The 14857-nt window shown below is 40.3% G+C and overlaps 1 protein-coding gene across 6 annotated transcripts in view; it reads left to right on the plus strand.

Annotated features, from left to right (window-relative positions):
- LOC132885409 (zinc finger protein OZF-like) overlaps nt 1–14857 on the plus strand; it is a 43878-nt gene that overhangs the window by 12587 nt on the left and 16434 nt on the right. For 3 of the 6 annotated variants that reach the window (XR_009654589.1, XR_009654588.1, XR_009654590.1), the window contains 3 exons: nt 1966–2046; nt 2380–2445; nt 3228–3508. The exons of 1 other annotated variant lie outside the window; for it this stretch is intronic. The gene's annotated coding sequence lies outside the window, so the exon portion shown is untranslated. Of the gene's footprint in view, nt 1–1965; nt 2047–2379; nt 2446–3227; nt 3509–14857 lie in introns of those variants that run through there. 2 more of the 6 variants (XR_009654587.1, XR_009654591.1) reach the window with 2 other exon arrangements.

A 14857-nucleotide genomic window follows, 5' to 3' on the forward strand; every position in this document is an offset into this window, starting at 1 on the left:
AATAAAGAACAAACAGTGTAATGCCAGCTTATTCATTTTATTACTTATAAATAATATAAATGTATCAATTCATTTATGCATATTACATCACCACTTCTGTCTCTCTCTCATACACTCTCTCTCTCTCTCACTCTCTCTCTCACACACACACACACACACACACACACACACACACACACATATTACTACATCACTCCTCCATCTGCGCGAGTCTCTTCAATTTAAGTTGCAGTCTTTCCTTTGGAGCTGCAAGACCTCAATCTCCAGAAGGAGTTTTTTCTCCAGATGAAGGTTGTTGTATTGCTTGTCAAGCACCATGGCCATGGTGGTGGTTCTGGTGGTGGTGGCAGATGTCTGGGAGTCCTCCACAACCGGTTCAGGGATCAAGGAAACTTAAAAAAATAAATAAATAAAAAATCAGACCAAGGTTTTCATTATTAGAAACTGTAGTCACACCAAAACATAGTATTTAGGTCAGCTTGTTCCAAACGTCTTTCTTTACGTGTACTACCTGCTGTAGCAGAATTTAAATCTATGTTGGTCAAACCAACGACTGTATAGTCTATGGGTCAAACCTATGTTCCATTGTTTAGTAACAGACCTTGGTATCAACAGAGTGGAATAGCTATTTCGCCATCGCAAGGTAACTGTAGCTTAGCTCAGTGCTGTGGGAACATAATCTCCCCTACTGTTTATGCTGAAATGACAATAAAACCCCACTTGACAACGTTTATAAACAAGACTCTACCTGTAATTTCCTCCTGATCGGTAGGCTCTTCGTGTAGTGTCCCATCCGTGCAGGTACTGGGTGATGACAACTCCGAGGGTGAAGGAGCCTCAGCTTCAACGTTGCTAGGGGAGTTGCTGCTGGGTCTGGCGAAGCCGGTTACTCCGCTCTCCTTTCACTCCCCAGAATAAGGGCGACTCGTCGCCATAAATGTTGATGACCATTTCGGTGGTTACTTTTAGTTTCCGTTTCTGCACGGCAGCAACATCTCTTCTCGCAGATGGATTAACGCTATTCACAGACGACGTTATTTTTTTCCCACACTTCATGTTTTTTCTTATACGCTACATTCTTTGCTGAATTTGCCTAATAAAACGTCTTTGTAGGAATTAAATTCCTCTAATATAGCCAGATTTTCCGAGTGGCTAAACAGCACTGAACGACCACTGTCCGCCATTTTTTTTGTTTTGAAAAGAGTCTTAAAATACCCACAATCCTTTGCAGCATAGTACGACTTAAGATAGTCGGAGTCTTAACTGCTTTGTGCAACAGTATTTGTTAGACGTCTATGCTAAGCCCGACTATACCCGCTGTCTAAGTTAGTCATAGTCTAACTTGGTGAAACCGTCTGCAGATTGCAACAGAGAGCATCTAAAAATTGAAAATTTTCTCGGGGAGGCCCCAAGATCCCCTCCTGCACTCTCCTCTACTGCGCCAGGCCCAGGTATCACAAGCATTGCTCCACCGCCTATTTCCATCTCTCCACCCTGTATGTCTTTTTTTTAATGAAACCCCTGTGTTAGGCCTATTGATATACAGCAGTCTAACTGCAAAGTTCTAATATTTTGATTCATTGCTGTATTATACTATTAATGGCAGACCTAACAGTTAGGTCTATTTTAAATTAAATGGTTGCAGTCCAATTGCAATTAGCCCCGACTAGCTCTAACATTTGGTAAGTAATAATAGTAATACTAATAGCATTAATTAATCATGAATAATCGTCCAGGATATTAATGTGAGATTAGATCTAGTCAAACACATTAACGTGAGGTGACTAGATTTTCTATAGACTTGTATGTAGTGTATACATCTGTCAGTCGTAACTTTTCATAGTATTTTAGTCCTCAACTTCTAGATGTACTTGTGTTCTGGCAAACAGAGATGCTAGGTTCTGTGAGCCCCTTGCTGCTTTTACCAATTCTTTTTTTTGTTTGTTTTCTTTCCTTCCTTTGTAGGCATTATTGCTTTTCGAATGTACCTTGCTGCACTGACTCACTATTGGAATGAGGCAAAATGGCTGACAGAGCATGCTTACGGTATGACCCCACACTAATAGTGTGTTGTGATTGGTCAACATGTGTTACTTTCATTGCAAGTCGGCAACACTTGTTGGGGCACACTTTCTTTCTGTGGCAGAACGGATGTTTTGGGCGCTTGGAAAGTTATGAATAGGTTGCATATAAATTTGGGCATAGTGCTAGGATTTGAGGGCAGGGTCTGGCGCCCTGGTAAAATAAACTACCTGGAACATGGAGTAGGACTCCTGAGTTGGGATGCGTAGATCTTGAGCACCTGTGCAGTAATGCTGTCAGGGCCAGCTGCTTTGGCTGGATGGAGTCTACACAATTCTCTCTTGACTTTGTTTTCAGTGATTTATGATCGATGGTCCACAGAGATCAGTCATGAACAGAAGAGGAGGAAGGGGGCAACAGCAGGTAAGGTTGAGGGATGAAATGATTTGACACAATCACGTGAGAAGAGCAGCTTTCTGCCAGGGCACTGATGGTAGTATTCGAAGGAGGGAGGGGAGTATTGGGTGCCATGGAGGTTCTAGTGGGGCTGCAGGGAAGATTGAGCTGAGGCCCATTGTCAAACCTGTTGAACAGGTTAAACTCATTGGCCCTCCCTATATCCCCATTGGTCCCCTTGCTGCTGGATTTAAGACCAGTGATTATAGCCCTCCACACTTCCCTGATGTTGTTCTGCTGCAATCTTTGCTCCAGCTTCCTCTTGTGACTTGTCCCTGTCTTCACTGACAGCTGTTTCTGTACCTTTTTCACTGCCCCTGTCCTGAATGCTTTGATGTCTTTAGTGACCTGTGGCATTTTGTTTGGGAAGCAGTGTACAGGTTTTAAAGGTATGGTGTTTGACACAAAGGTTTATGTCCTCCGTGATACAGTCTGCAAGATTATTAATGTCCTCCTGATGTAGCTCACTGATGCCCCTTTTCCACCAACAGGGAATGGATTCCTTTCTGGTTTGTGCACTAAATGTTGAACCGTCCAGAGCATTTTGACCAAAAATAAATTAGTTCAGAACCTGAAAAGTTGGTTCCCAGCTGGAACCAAAATCTAGCTGTTTTTTTCAGCATGAACCATTGTTATGACCGTGGGTCATAATGTGTATTATTGTTTGCTTACTTTTTGTTGTTGCTGTTTTCCCTCCCTGCCTGAGGGGGGGGGGGGGTGGGGTGCTGTTCATATATTCCTCTTTTCAGTTGTAGGTGGTGCCAGCTGATTGGACCATGGTTGATTGCACCGGCTTTAAAATGCTCTCTGGAGAAGATGGATATGTTTCACTTTCTCCTGATTCCCAACAGGACCATGCCTTGTGTTGTTAACTGATTAAAGTGCCTAAGTTGTAAACATTGTCGGCTGTTCCACAATTGAGTGTACCATTTGTGTTGCAGCTTATTAATAAAATAACACCTTGTGTATGGAGTCTTTAGACACATTTCCAACATCAAGCTCACTGAAATAAACACACTAAAAAAATGAATTGTGCAAATCGAGTAATTCATTGCAAAGTTATGGTGTTTTCAATGCTCAAAATGGGCTCATTTTAACTGTTACGAAGTGTTCAATTGAAAATTTGTCTCACATTTAATAGTGTATAAATGTGAGAATTCTCTTATTTGTTGAAATAAAGATTATTTTAGAATATTTTGACATGTTCTTGTCATTTCAAGTGCTGTTGAACTTGAATGAACTCAAAAAAGCCGTTTCTTATCTTGCATTCCGTTATTTTGCTTTCATTACGAATTTCCCATCTTCAATGATACATTGTAGAGATTGCTCCTTGATGTGTTCAGTATAAATGTATTATGAGGTTGTTGTGATGAAACAGAATATGACCTGATTAACCTGGAATCAAAAGGATTAGTGGCCACCGATTATTTGAAATCAGGGAGTTTTTTATTTTGAAAAGCAGTGGATGACTTTCCAGAAAGTTATGTAGTGTCTGTACCCCCATCCATCTCTGACAAAGGAAGTGGGGGATTCAGACACTTATTAAATGATGGTGGCTTGTCTATGTACCATTTATCACTGAATAACTTGCCTTGCTTACAAACAGGATTCTGTTAATCACAAGATTAACATCAATATGTGGTGTCCGTACCCCCTGTAGTGTTCGTACCCCCATCTGACATGATGGCATTTACTGAAGCAACTGGGTCAATTTAGCAACAATATGAATGCTAATTTCATGTTAGATTTTGAAACATAACAATTTTACCTACATTTATGACAAAATATATCAAATTTATGGATTAGGATCTTAGTAAAAAAATTTTTTCAGTGCCCAGGAAATTGTAGTCATCATGGATCATCATTACACAAAAGGATTAAATTTGACTTTAATATACTAGTGCATCTCAAAAAATTAGAATATTGTGAAAAAGTTCAATATTTTCCATCAGTTATTTAAGAAAGTGAAAGTTATATATTATAGACTCATTACACAAACAAATGTTTCAAGCATTTTTCTGTTTTAATTTTAATCAGTATGGCATACAGTACAAAAACATAAAACATCCCATCTCAAAATATTAGACTATTTAATTTCAAGTTTGAGTAAAACAGTATGAACACAGTGTATCTCTCGGTCTAGTTCAGTACACACAACCACAATCATGGGGAAGACTGCTGACTTGACTGTTGTCCAGAAGATGATCACTGATGCCCTCCACAAGGAGGGTAAGCCACAAAAGGTCATTGCTGAAAAGGGTGGCTGGAAAAGGTGCACAAGCAACAGGGATGGCCGCAGTCTTGAGATGATTGTCAAGAAAAGTTGATTCAAGAACTTGGGAGAGCTTTACAAGGAGTGGACTGAGGCTGGTGTCAGTGTATCAAGACCCATCATGAACAGACATCTTCAAAAAAGGGGATACAACTTTCGCATTCCTAATATCAAGCTACGCCTGAGCCAGAGACAATGTCAGAAGTGTCTTATCTGGGCTAAGGAGAGAAAGAAATGGACTGTTGCTCAGTGGTCCAAAGTCGTCTTTTCAGATGAAAGTACATTTTGCATTTAATTTGGAAATCACGGTTCTAGAGTCTGGAGGAAGAGTGGAGAGGCACAGAATCCAAGGTGTTTGAAGCCCAGTGTGAAGTTTCCACAGTCTGTGATGATTTGGGGTGCCATGTCATCTGCTGGTGTTGTTCCACTGTATTTTATCAAGTCCAAAGTCAACACAGCCATCTACCAGGAGATTTTAGAGCACTTCATGCTTCCATCTGCTGACGAGCTTTTTGGAGATGCTGATTTCCTTTTCCAGCAGGACTTGGCACCTACCCACAGTGCCAAAACTACTACCAAATGGTTTGCTGACCATGATATTACTGTGTTTGATTGGCCAGCCAACTTGCCTGACCTGAACCCCATAGATTCTCTATGGGGTATTGTCAAGAGGAAGATGAGAAACACCCGACCCAAAAATACAGATATGCTGAAGGCCATTATCAAAGCAACCTGGGCTTCAATAACACCTCAGCAGTGCCACAGACTGATCACCTCCATGCCACACCGCATTGATACAGTAATTCATGGTAAAGGAGCCTCAACCAAGTATTGAGTGTATAAATGAATATACTTTTCAGAAGTTGGACATTTCTGTATTGAGCAATTCCAGCGTTATGGACGTGACACTTGAACTCAAAATGGCAACAAATGACCCAGTGCATGTTTTATTGTCTCCCAGTATTTAAACAGGTGTTGCATATTTTAAGGCTGTACCATACTGGAGAAGTGATAGAACAAGAACAATTCCCATAGTACATCTAGGGCATGCCAGAAAATGCCAATAAAAGATGCGTTATGGATGTGACAGAAAAAGTGTCACTTTTCTTGGGTGACTGTACATTTTTATCAAACTCTGTGAAATTGTAAACCTAATGTCGAAATGGAGAGATCCATTTGATAGAGGGGTCCAAGGTGAATATTAAAAAAATCTTTGTTTAAAATATTTTGTATTTCATGCAGAGTTTCGGAAGGAAAAGTCAGCGTTATGGATGTGATGCGTCTGAAATAGACATGGCATATGTTTAGAAAATCAGCAATTTAACCACCATAACCCTTTGAAAAACTCTCTAAATATCAGCTAAAACTATCAAAATTCTTAAATAATATTTAGGATGGCTATTGTTTTGCTGTTTTGTGGATTTTAGCATACATTTCTGTGGCTTGTGGCAATAATATAGAATTGTACATGATCAAAGTTGGTTTTAGCTTGGGTTTTACATTATAAGAAAGACTGACAGTGACGTATTAGGTTGGTTACAAATTGGTTCAACTTATTCACATCTGTAAAATACAGGCCTAGGTGATATCTCTGGGAGTGGTTTTGATGTATTACATGTTGCTTTATTTTTGCATGGTGAGGTTGACATTTACATGGAATTGCCCTATTGTAAATCCTTTTTTTGATTGATCTTAGGGAATATTCTAATAATTTGAGATACTGGATTTCTGATTTTCATGAGCTATAAGCCATAATCATCAAAATTAAAACAAAAAAGGCTTTAAATATTTCACTTTACATGTAATGAATATAGAATATATGAAAGTTTACCTTTTTTTAATTAAATTATGAAAAAAAGGAACTTTTTCATGGTATTCTAATTTTTTGAGATGCACTAGTAATGTAATAAGTCATATTATTAATGCTCCCCTAAATTCAAAAACTATCAGAAGACAAACAATAGCTGGCCCATTACTAAACATCACTTAAAATCTTTTGCTGATGGGGGTACGGACACTACACAATTTCCATATGCCCTGCTGGAAGATGTATGCATGTCCATACCCCCTGCTGGTCTTCCACAGGGGGTATGAACAGTACATAGACATTCATAATCAGCTTACTTTCATTACAGCATGCACAGTGAGGTCAGTGATGGAGACAGTAAAAAAAAAATACAGTAAAGAAGAGGAGGCAAAGAGCCAATATAAGACAGGACCCGGATCGATTAGCTGCCTCTAGAGAGGACAGGATCCGGAAACGTCTGAGCAGACAAGCGAAAAAGGAAGAATTAAAACAGCACCCAAATTGATTGTAATGAACAACCGTTGCTCATTACAATACACAATTGTAGTGTCCATATCCCCATCTATCACACTCTACACTGCCTGACATTGCGAAGCACACCAGTGAGTTTGTGCTAAAATACTTTTACACTGAATAGCTTGGATATATACCAATAAAGTAATTGTATTGGCTTGATGATACAAAATAGGTATTTTTTTGGTCTATGTGACTGCATAAAGGTACACTCAATAGTGGAACAGCCGTGTAACTATTTTCCTAAAGCAGTCCAGGTAACTATAAGGGTAAGAAGCCCTTTGGGTTGCACTCTATTTTTCTCCTGTTTATGTTAGAGAGTTCTTTTGTTTTCCTTTGTTGTCCAGGTGAGTTAGAGGATATTTAACATAGTTTGTCTTGTTTATTTTGGGCCATGCTCACCCTGATCCTAATTTACCTTTACTGAAATAAGTTGTATTTTGGACTGCAGTTGACTGTGGCACTGGCCGTGCTTGGGAGTGGGAAAAGGAGAAGTCATTTTTTTATGCTATGCTCAGGTTTCCCCTAGGCTGGGGCGTAACAACCATGACAACGCCAATGGGCATGTCATTTAGTTTGGAGAGGAAACGGAGCACAGCAATGGAGAACATAATGGAAAAGGATACATCTTCAGGGGGAAAAAATGGAATGAAAAGAAATATTTGCTATAACAGACCAAATGCTTGCAGGTAAGCCGTGTGTCTGCCATCTTGCCACTACTGTCTTTTCCCATTGTGTGTTGTGCAATGCCGTCCATTCATAATGCATCCTTGATTACAATGATTCTGCTCAAAACTGGTGAAAACATGGGCCGGTTCACTAGCTGGCACCAACGTTCAAAGAATCCTGAATGGAATCTGTTCTAAAACTTGTTCCCAGTTGGTCAAAAAGGGTTAAAGGGAGCATCCCAGTCTGTTGTCTCCAAACAGTATTGCAGAGCTGCATTGGCCTCCTTCAACCTTTTCATGGACTGGACTGTGACTAGCTGCCTCTTTTCAGGTGGTTTGTGGTCAGATCTCCCAAGAGTTGTGATAGCTGTACGACTGTGTGCTTCTATAATATTAGCATACAGTAAATCCAATGTCTTATTCTCTCTGGAAAGACAGTTCACACACTGGGTGAAAATGAGGAGTGTGTTGTTTGAACCATTCCCATTTAGTCAGACCTGACATGTCCCGATAGTTTCTTCAGTCTGATGTTCAACTTCCTTTGAAAAAAAAAATCTATATTTTTCAAAAAGTTGTTATTCTTGGGGGACCGTGTGACGATGGCTGGCTAGAAGACGTTTTTGCACAGAGCTCCCACTCCTACTCTTCTTTAATCATATTTAATGCAAGTTATTTTCATTTGGGCTTATTATATTAAGTGGCATAAGAATTTGTGGTGAAGAAAAGGTGGCCTTCTGACAACAAGTGATGTCCAAACAGATGAAACTTAACTCACGAAGAATGATGACTGCTAATGCTAGCCAAACTGCAGCTTTGCCCTTAACAGAAGGTGAGACCTCACCGGCGGGGAACACCACAGCTCTGATTCGTGAGATGACTCAAAACTTTAGTGACATAATGGAAGAGAAGCTCTCAGCATTCATGGAGACTTTGGAAAAAATATCCACGACACTGGAAAGCCAGTCGAAATGCATTACTGAAGCAGAACAAAGAGTCTCAGATGTGGAGGACGTGGTGACCGGACTGGAGGGGAGACTTGCTGAAGCAGAGAAGAAAATAAAGGTAATGCCTGCTAACATGGATGATTTGCAGAACCGAAGCAGGCGGGATAAGATCCATATTCTTAATCTGAAAGAAGGCACGGAAGGAAAACTCCCTGTCCATTTCTTTGAGACTTGGCTGCCCACTGTGCTTGGCCTATAGAAGTGAGCCCCAGTCTTAAAAACCATATTAAAATTGACTGGGCTCACCGGAGTTTGGGGCTGCAGAGGGGATGTCCCCGTCTGGTGATTATCAAACTTCACAACTCCAAGGATAAACCGAGGATAATGGTGGCAATGAGGGCGATGCCTAATCTGGAATATGAAGGACAGCAGATCTTCATACATCAGAACTTATCTGCTTTGGTTCAAGAGAGATGGCAGGCCTTCAACTGTGTATGTCAGGATCTGATTAAAAAAAAAAGGGCATCCGCTTTAACATACGCTTCCTGGCTACACTGACTGTGAACCACAACGGCACTGAGCAGAATTTTGAAACAAAGAGATGCAGAAAAGTTTCTCAACACACTGGAATAAAGTCGGACAGGGTTCACTTTCAAACAGCGATTTTTGTCTTGTCTGATCAGGGAACTGCACTTGCACAGCTCAATAAGGACTGCGTAAGCTTGTTTTGGTTATAACAGCCTTCATATCTTGGGAGCATCTCAATATCAGACTTGTTAAGGTGTAAATGGTGATCTGACCCTACTGTGCTGTGTGGTGTTTTTGTTGTTTGTTGTGTGGGGTTCCCCCCCATTTGTAGTGTGATTTTATAGTCACCTTCTCATAATGCTCACTCTGACATGTCAACAGTTAATGTGGGGCATCTTGTGTGGTGGTTGATACCAACTAAGCTTTATGGTGATAGATGGCCAGAATAATAACAGGCAGGTAATAACGTTATGTTGTGGAGGTGGGATATGGAGGGCTTGTTTTTTCTCGCTCCATAAGTGGAAACTCCTTTTGGCAGCATGTGCTCCTATTGCACTACCCAGTAGGTAGCTTTTTCCTTATGTTTTGTTTTCAATGTTCATAATTCTTACTTTTTGATGTTTTCTTCATGCTTAGGTTGTTCTTGGAGTATGGAGAAGGTTCTAGTTGTTTTCCCATCATTAAAAGATGGAAATATTCATACCAGCACAGCTCACTTAGTTCATGGGCCAAATAATATTGTATTGCACTATATTCACTATAATGGGTCATCTAGCCATTTAATCTGGATCACTTTCATTTTTTTTTATCAATTAGCGATTCAATGGAGTCATACAAAAATCATAACACTAATTGTCAATGGAATTAACCATGTTAAGAGATGCAAAATACTTTTCATGTTTAAAACAGATAAGGTGCAAGTGGCACCGTTACAAGAGGCCCGCCTTACAAACTCTGAACATTTACGAAACGCACTGGCCAGAGAGACTTCATCAGCATTACAACCTCTAATTAAAAATAAAGCCTTCCCTCCAGGCATAGGAATGAGTATTTTCAGTGACTGGTATTCAAAGGAACTAAGATTTGTTTCTGATTTATTTAAAAATGGTAATTCCATGTCATTCAAACAAATCTAACAGCCTCTAATGACAATTTCTCTTTTTTTAATGGAAAATTAATCTCCTTTAAGTCTGCCAATGCTGATAGAACCAGTGAGCTATGGGACAAGGACTTGGAGATTAAGCTTAACGCAAAGGTGTAGTCAGATGCTTTTGTGTTTGCTAAGAAAATATTCACATGCAATAGACTCTGGGAGAGTCAGTATAAAAATTTTACAACAGGTGCAGTGCACACCTCCCTTTCCACACACAATGAATCCCCAGATTTTTCCCCTTTGCGTGAGGCGTAAAAAAGAAGTGGGAACCTACTACCACTGTATCTGGTAATATCCATTAATATCTAGATATTGGAAAAATATTGCTAAGGAGCTCAGCTCAATTTTCCAGTATTGTTTCTTCTGAGTATACCCTTGGGACAGCTCTCTTTATCCACTGCACACCTCTATCACCTTTATAAATAAAACAGCCTTTACCTTCACTTGATGTTCACAAACCTGCTGTTGTATGTGGTGCATTTCTTCTTACTGCTGATCAAAGCTGCTTGTGTACTGAATCCTTCAGGGTAATTGGCCAGCTGCATAACTTGGGAATCAAGGCACCTTATCAGGCATTGACTGGCCTCATTTCAGCTGATACTGATAAGGTTATAAAGCACCATGATCAGCCAATTTTGTTAGCCTTTTTATTTATTCATTGGGCCCTAATACACAATGATTAGTTAGAGGTGATGCTGAGAATTCACACTTGGAAATATCTATGACTAAATAGTTTGAGATTAACCAATAGTCTGTCCTTGAGCACTGGCCATTTGTACCAACCCTGTTTCCGGAAAAGTTGGGATTTTTTCCAAAATGCAATAAAAACAAAAAGCTCTGATTTTCTTATTTAACTGACAAAAGTGCAAAGAAAATATTTTCAGTAGTTTTGCTGACTAACTTACTTGTATTTTGTAAATATAAATGAAGCTAGAATTTGATGCCTGAACCCCCCCCCCCCCCCCCCCCCCCCCCAAAAAAAAAAAAAGTTGGGACAGACACAAAATAAGACTGAAAAGTTCACAAGATATTCAAGTGTCACCATTTTGGAAGATTCCACAATAAGCCGGTTAATGGGTTGTACTCACTCATGTGACTTTTGCTTGTGAGTTTACTTCTGGTGAATTAAGTGGTAACCAGGCAAACCAATTTGGCTGCTGTTATGCGAAGCGGTAAGTGAAACTGTCTTCGGCTATTTTCGCAGTTTGGAGGCCAGTGCATGGTCAAGATACCTTCAGAAAGTTGCTTTTGCAATGGGATAGATTCTTACACATTTAACAAAAAGATTTTTCCTGTGAGTTGGAAAATTATCCATCTGTTAAGTTCCCCAACATCTCAATCTACCTGGTGCTGGTGCTGCAGACATTCTTCTACATGGATAAGCAGATGAAAACCTGCAAGACCATGGAGGCGTACATTATTTATCTCATCTCATCTCATCTCATCTCATCTCATCTCATCTAATTATCTCTAGCCGCTTTATCCTGTTCTACAGGGTCACAGGCAAGCTGGATCCTATCCCAGCTGACTACGGGTGAAAGGCGGGGTATACCCTGGACAAGTCGCCAGGTCATCGCAGGGCTGACACATAGACACAGACAACCATTCACACTCACATTCACACCTACAGTCAATTTAGAGTCACCAGTTAACCCAGTGGTTCCCAAACTTTCTCTGCTGGGCCCCCCTTTGGTAGATAAGAAAATTTTTGTGCCCCCCCAGACAAAAAGAAAGTTTTTTTTTTTACACTGTGCCACTCGGTAGGCAACTTTATATGAGGCGAGTTGAGCATTTGCCGGCATGGATGCAGCTTTAGTAAATAGGGACTGTTGAGCACAGCAGTTTACGAGTTTTTGTCTGAAAAACTCAACTGGCTTGTCTGTACTCTGGATGTTTTGTCTCCAAGTGGCGTCTTAGCTTGTTCGGCTTCAAGCTGTCACAAGCTAGCACTTTAAGACAGACAACACACTGCGGTCTCTCCTCATTACCCACCGTTGTACAGGTGAAGCCAAAGACAAGATATGCGTTGTCATATTTTCTTGTCTTTGCCTTGGAATGAACTTGCTTTGGAAGCACATTTGGCGATGCTTCATCCTCTGATTTGCATTTATGTGGGAGCCCTGCGCCCCCTGCCAAAAACTTCTCCATGTTATGCTAGCAGTGTAATTCATTCATTCATTCATTCATTCATTCCATCCATGCCCCGCACCCCCCCTGCAATGGCTCTGCGCCCCCCCTGGGGGGCGCGCCCCCCACTTTGGGAACCACTGAGTTAACCTAACCTGCATGTCTTTGGACTGTGGGGGAAACCGGAGCACCCGGAGGAAACCCACACGGACACGGGGAGAACATGCAAACTCTGCACAGAAAGGCCCTCGCCGGCCATGGGTCTCAAACCTGGACCTTCTTGCTGTGAGGCGACAGCGCTAACCACTACACCACCGTGCCGCCCCTATTTCTTTATTATTTTTTAATATGTGGCTAAAGATCTGGGGATCAAGACACAAGACAAATCCTGTATTGTTTCTCCCCAGGTAAGGAGGAATTTTAGGGCTTTTTGTATGCGTTTTTGTGATGATTGATTGATTTGTTTGCTGGGACACTACAAGTTTTAGTATCGGGTGTAAACCACAGCTGTTCGATACTCAATCCTCCCTGCTCTTCTCTTCCAGGTAAATCATTCACAAAGATGCACAGAAACACTTTTAAAGACCTGGGTATTGGTGAAACAGGACAGAGAAGTTATCATGGCTCACTGTAACTGCATGGCTGAGTAAGCAGTTTCAGGCCGTGAACTTGTGAGCTCTGCGTTTTTATTTACGTGGATTGTCTTGATTATCTTATGTATCTAGTTCAGTATAGGAGTCCAATCTACATCATTGTCCTTGTAAAGACTGCGAGGACATCCTTATAAAATGAAAACGTGCATTAGTTTACAAGATGGTGACCATGATCAAACAGTAAACAAAAACACATCTGAGGACGTGAGCATCTCCTGAACTTCAAAACATCATGGAATAATGGAAAATGGCAAGAAAAGTGGTTTGCGAATCCAAACAAAATAAATCTGACTAATTTACAAACCTTTCACAAAGTAATCACTGTAAACTCTTTCACTCCACTCCCTTCCATCCTTCATTGTCTTTTGATAAAATTCTTTCTTCTTTTGCCCTTTATCATGTCACGGGAGACCCGGAAGAAACTTGTATCAGTTTCATGGTTTGTTTGATTTGAGCAGCCTAAAACAATGCAAGCATAAGGCATTTTAATGACTAGCAAGGCGCTATGTCTTGGCTGGTCAGAGATTTGGGCCCTGGATGGGCAACATATAGGGTATATAGAAATCATTTGACATATCCAACATTTGAATGCTGAGTAGTCATGCTAAAGGTAAAAAACACCAGAGTCACATAACCAGCCAGGCAATATCGCCCATAATTGCTACTTTCTTCTCCCATAAGTTATTGGATTTAAACATTCTACTCTTCCTAAAAGCAAGGTTAATCTAGCTGCATGTTAAATTTCGAGGTGCCGCTTTTGGAAACTTATTGGTAATAGCACTGAAAGGGGAAAGTGAGTTTCCATGAGCTCCTACATAACCACAGCTATTTAACATTTCTACAAAACTATAATTTAAAAAAAAAGTAATTAAATGAATGCACAACTATTGACGGTATGCAGACTAAACATTTTTATAATCCTTTACATTTAAAAAAGGAAAATATTGATCAAGTTTAAGAAGATGCTATAAAGTAATAAGTGAAAGAAAAGCACTTTTACTAAAATCTTATTTTAAGCTATTATTATTATTATTATGGCGGCACGGTGGTGTAGTGGTTAGCACTGTCGCCTCACAGCAAGAAGGTCCTGGGTTCGAGCCCCGGGGCCGGCGAGGGCCTTTCTGTGTGGAGTTTGCATGTTCTCCCCGTGTCCGCGTGGGTTTCCTCCGGGTGCTCCGGTTTCCCCCACAGTCCAAAAACATGCAGGTTAGGTTAACTGGTGACTCTAAATTGACCGTAGGTGTGAATGGTTGTGTCTATGTGTCAGCCCTGTGATGACCTGGTGACTTGTCCAGGGTGTACCCCGCCTTTCGCCCGTAGTCAGCTGGGATAGGCTCCAGCTTGCCTGCGACCCTGTAGAAGGATAAAGTGGCTAGAGATAATGAGATGATTATTATTATTATTATTATTATTATTATTATTAATCTAACCATACATTTATTTTTTAAAAGTATAATAGCTCATTAAGTCTCGCACACCAACATATTCATAGTATATTTTATTACTTTTTTATTTTATATTTTATTACTGCTGAAATAAAATGTACATTTCAACTCTCAAACCCACTCAAATAAGTTCACAGTGACGACCTTGTTGCTCACAAAGGAAAATAATTAATTTTATGGTAGAATTTTAAAGTAGTTGCTCTACAGATCACAAGAGCTGTCAATATAATTGTGCCAGGAAGCACTTTTTAATCCATTATAAAATAGAC

Source organism: Neoarius graeffei, chromosome 4, assembly GCF_027579695.1.
Source record: "Neoarius graeffei isolate fNeoGra1 chromosome 4, fNeoGra1.pri, whole genome shotgun sequence".
Taxonomy (NCBI): Eukaryota; Metazoa; Chordata; class Actinopteri; order Siluriformes; family Ariidae; genus Neoarius; species Neoarius graeffei.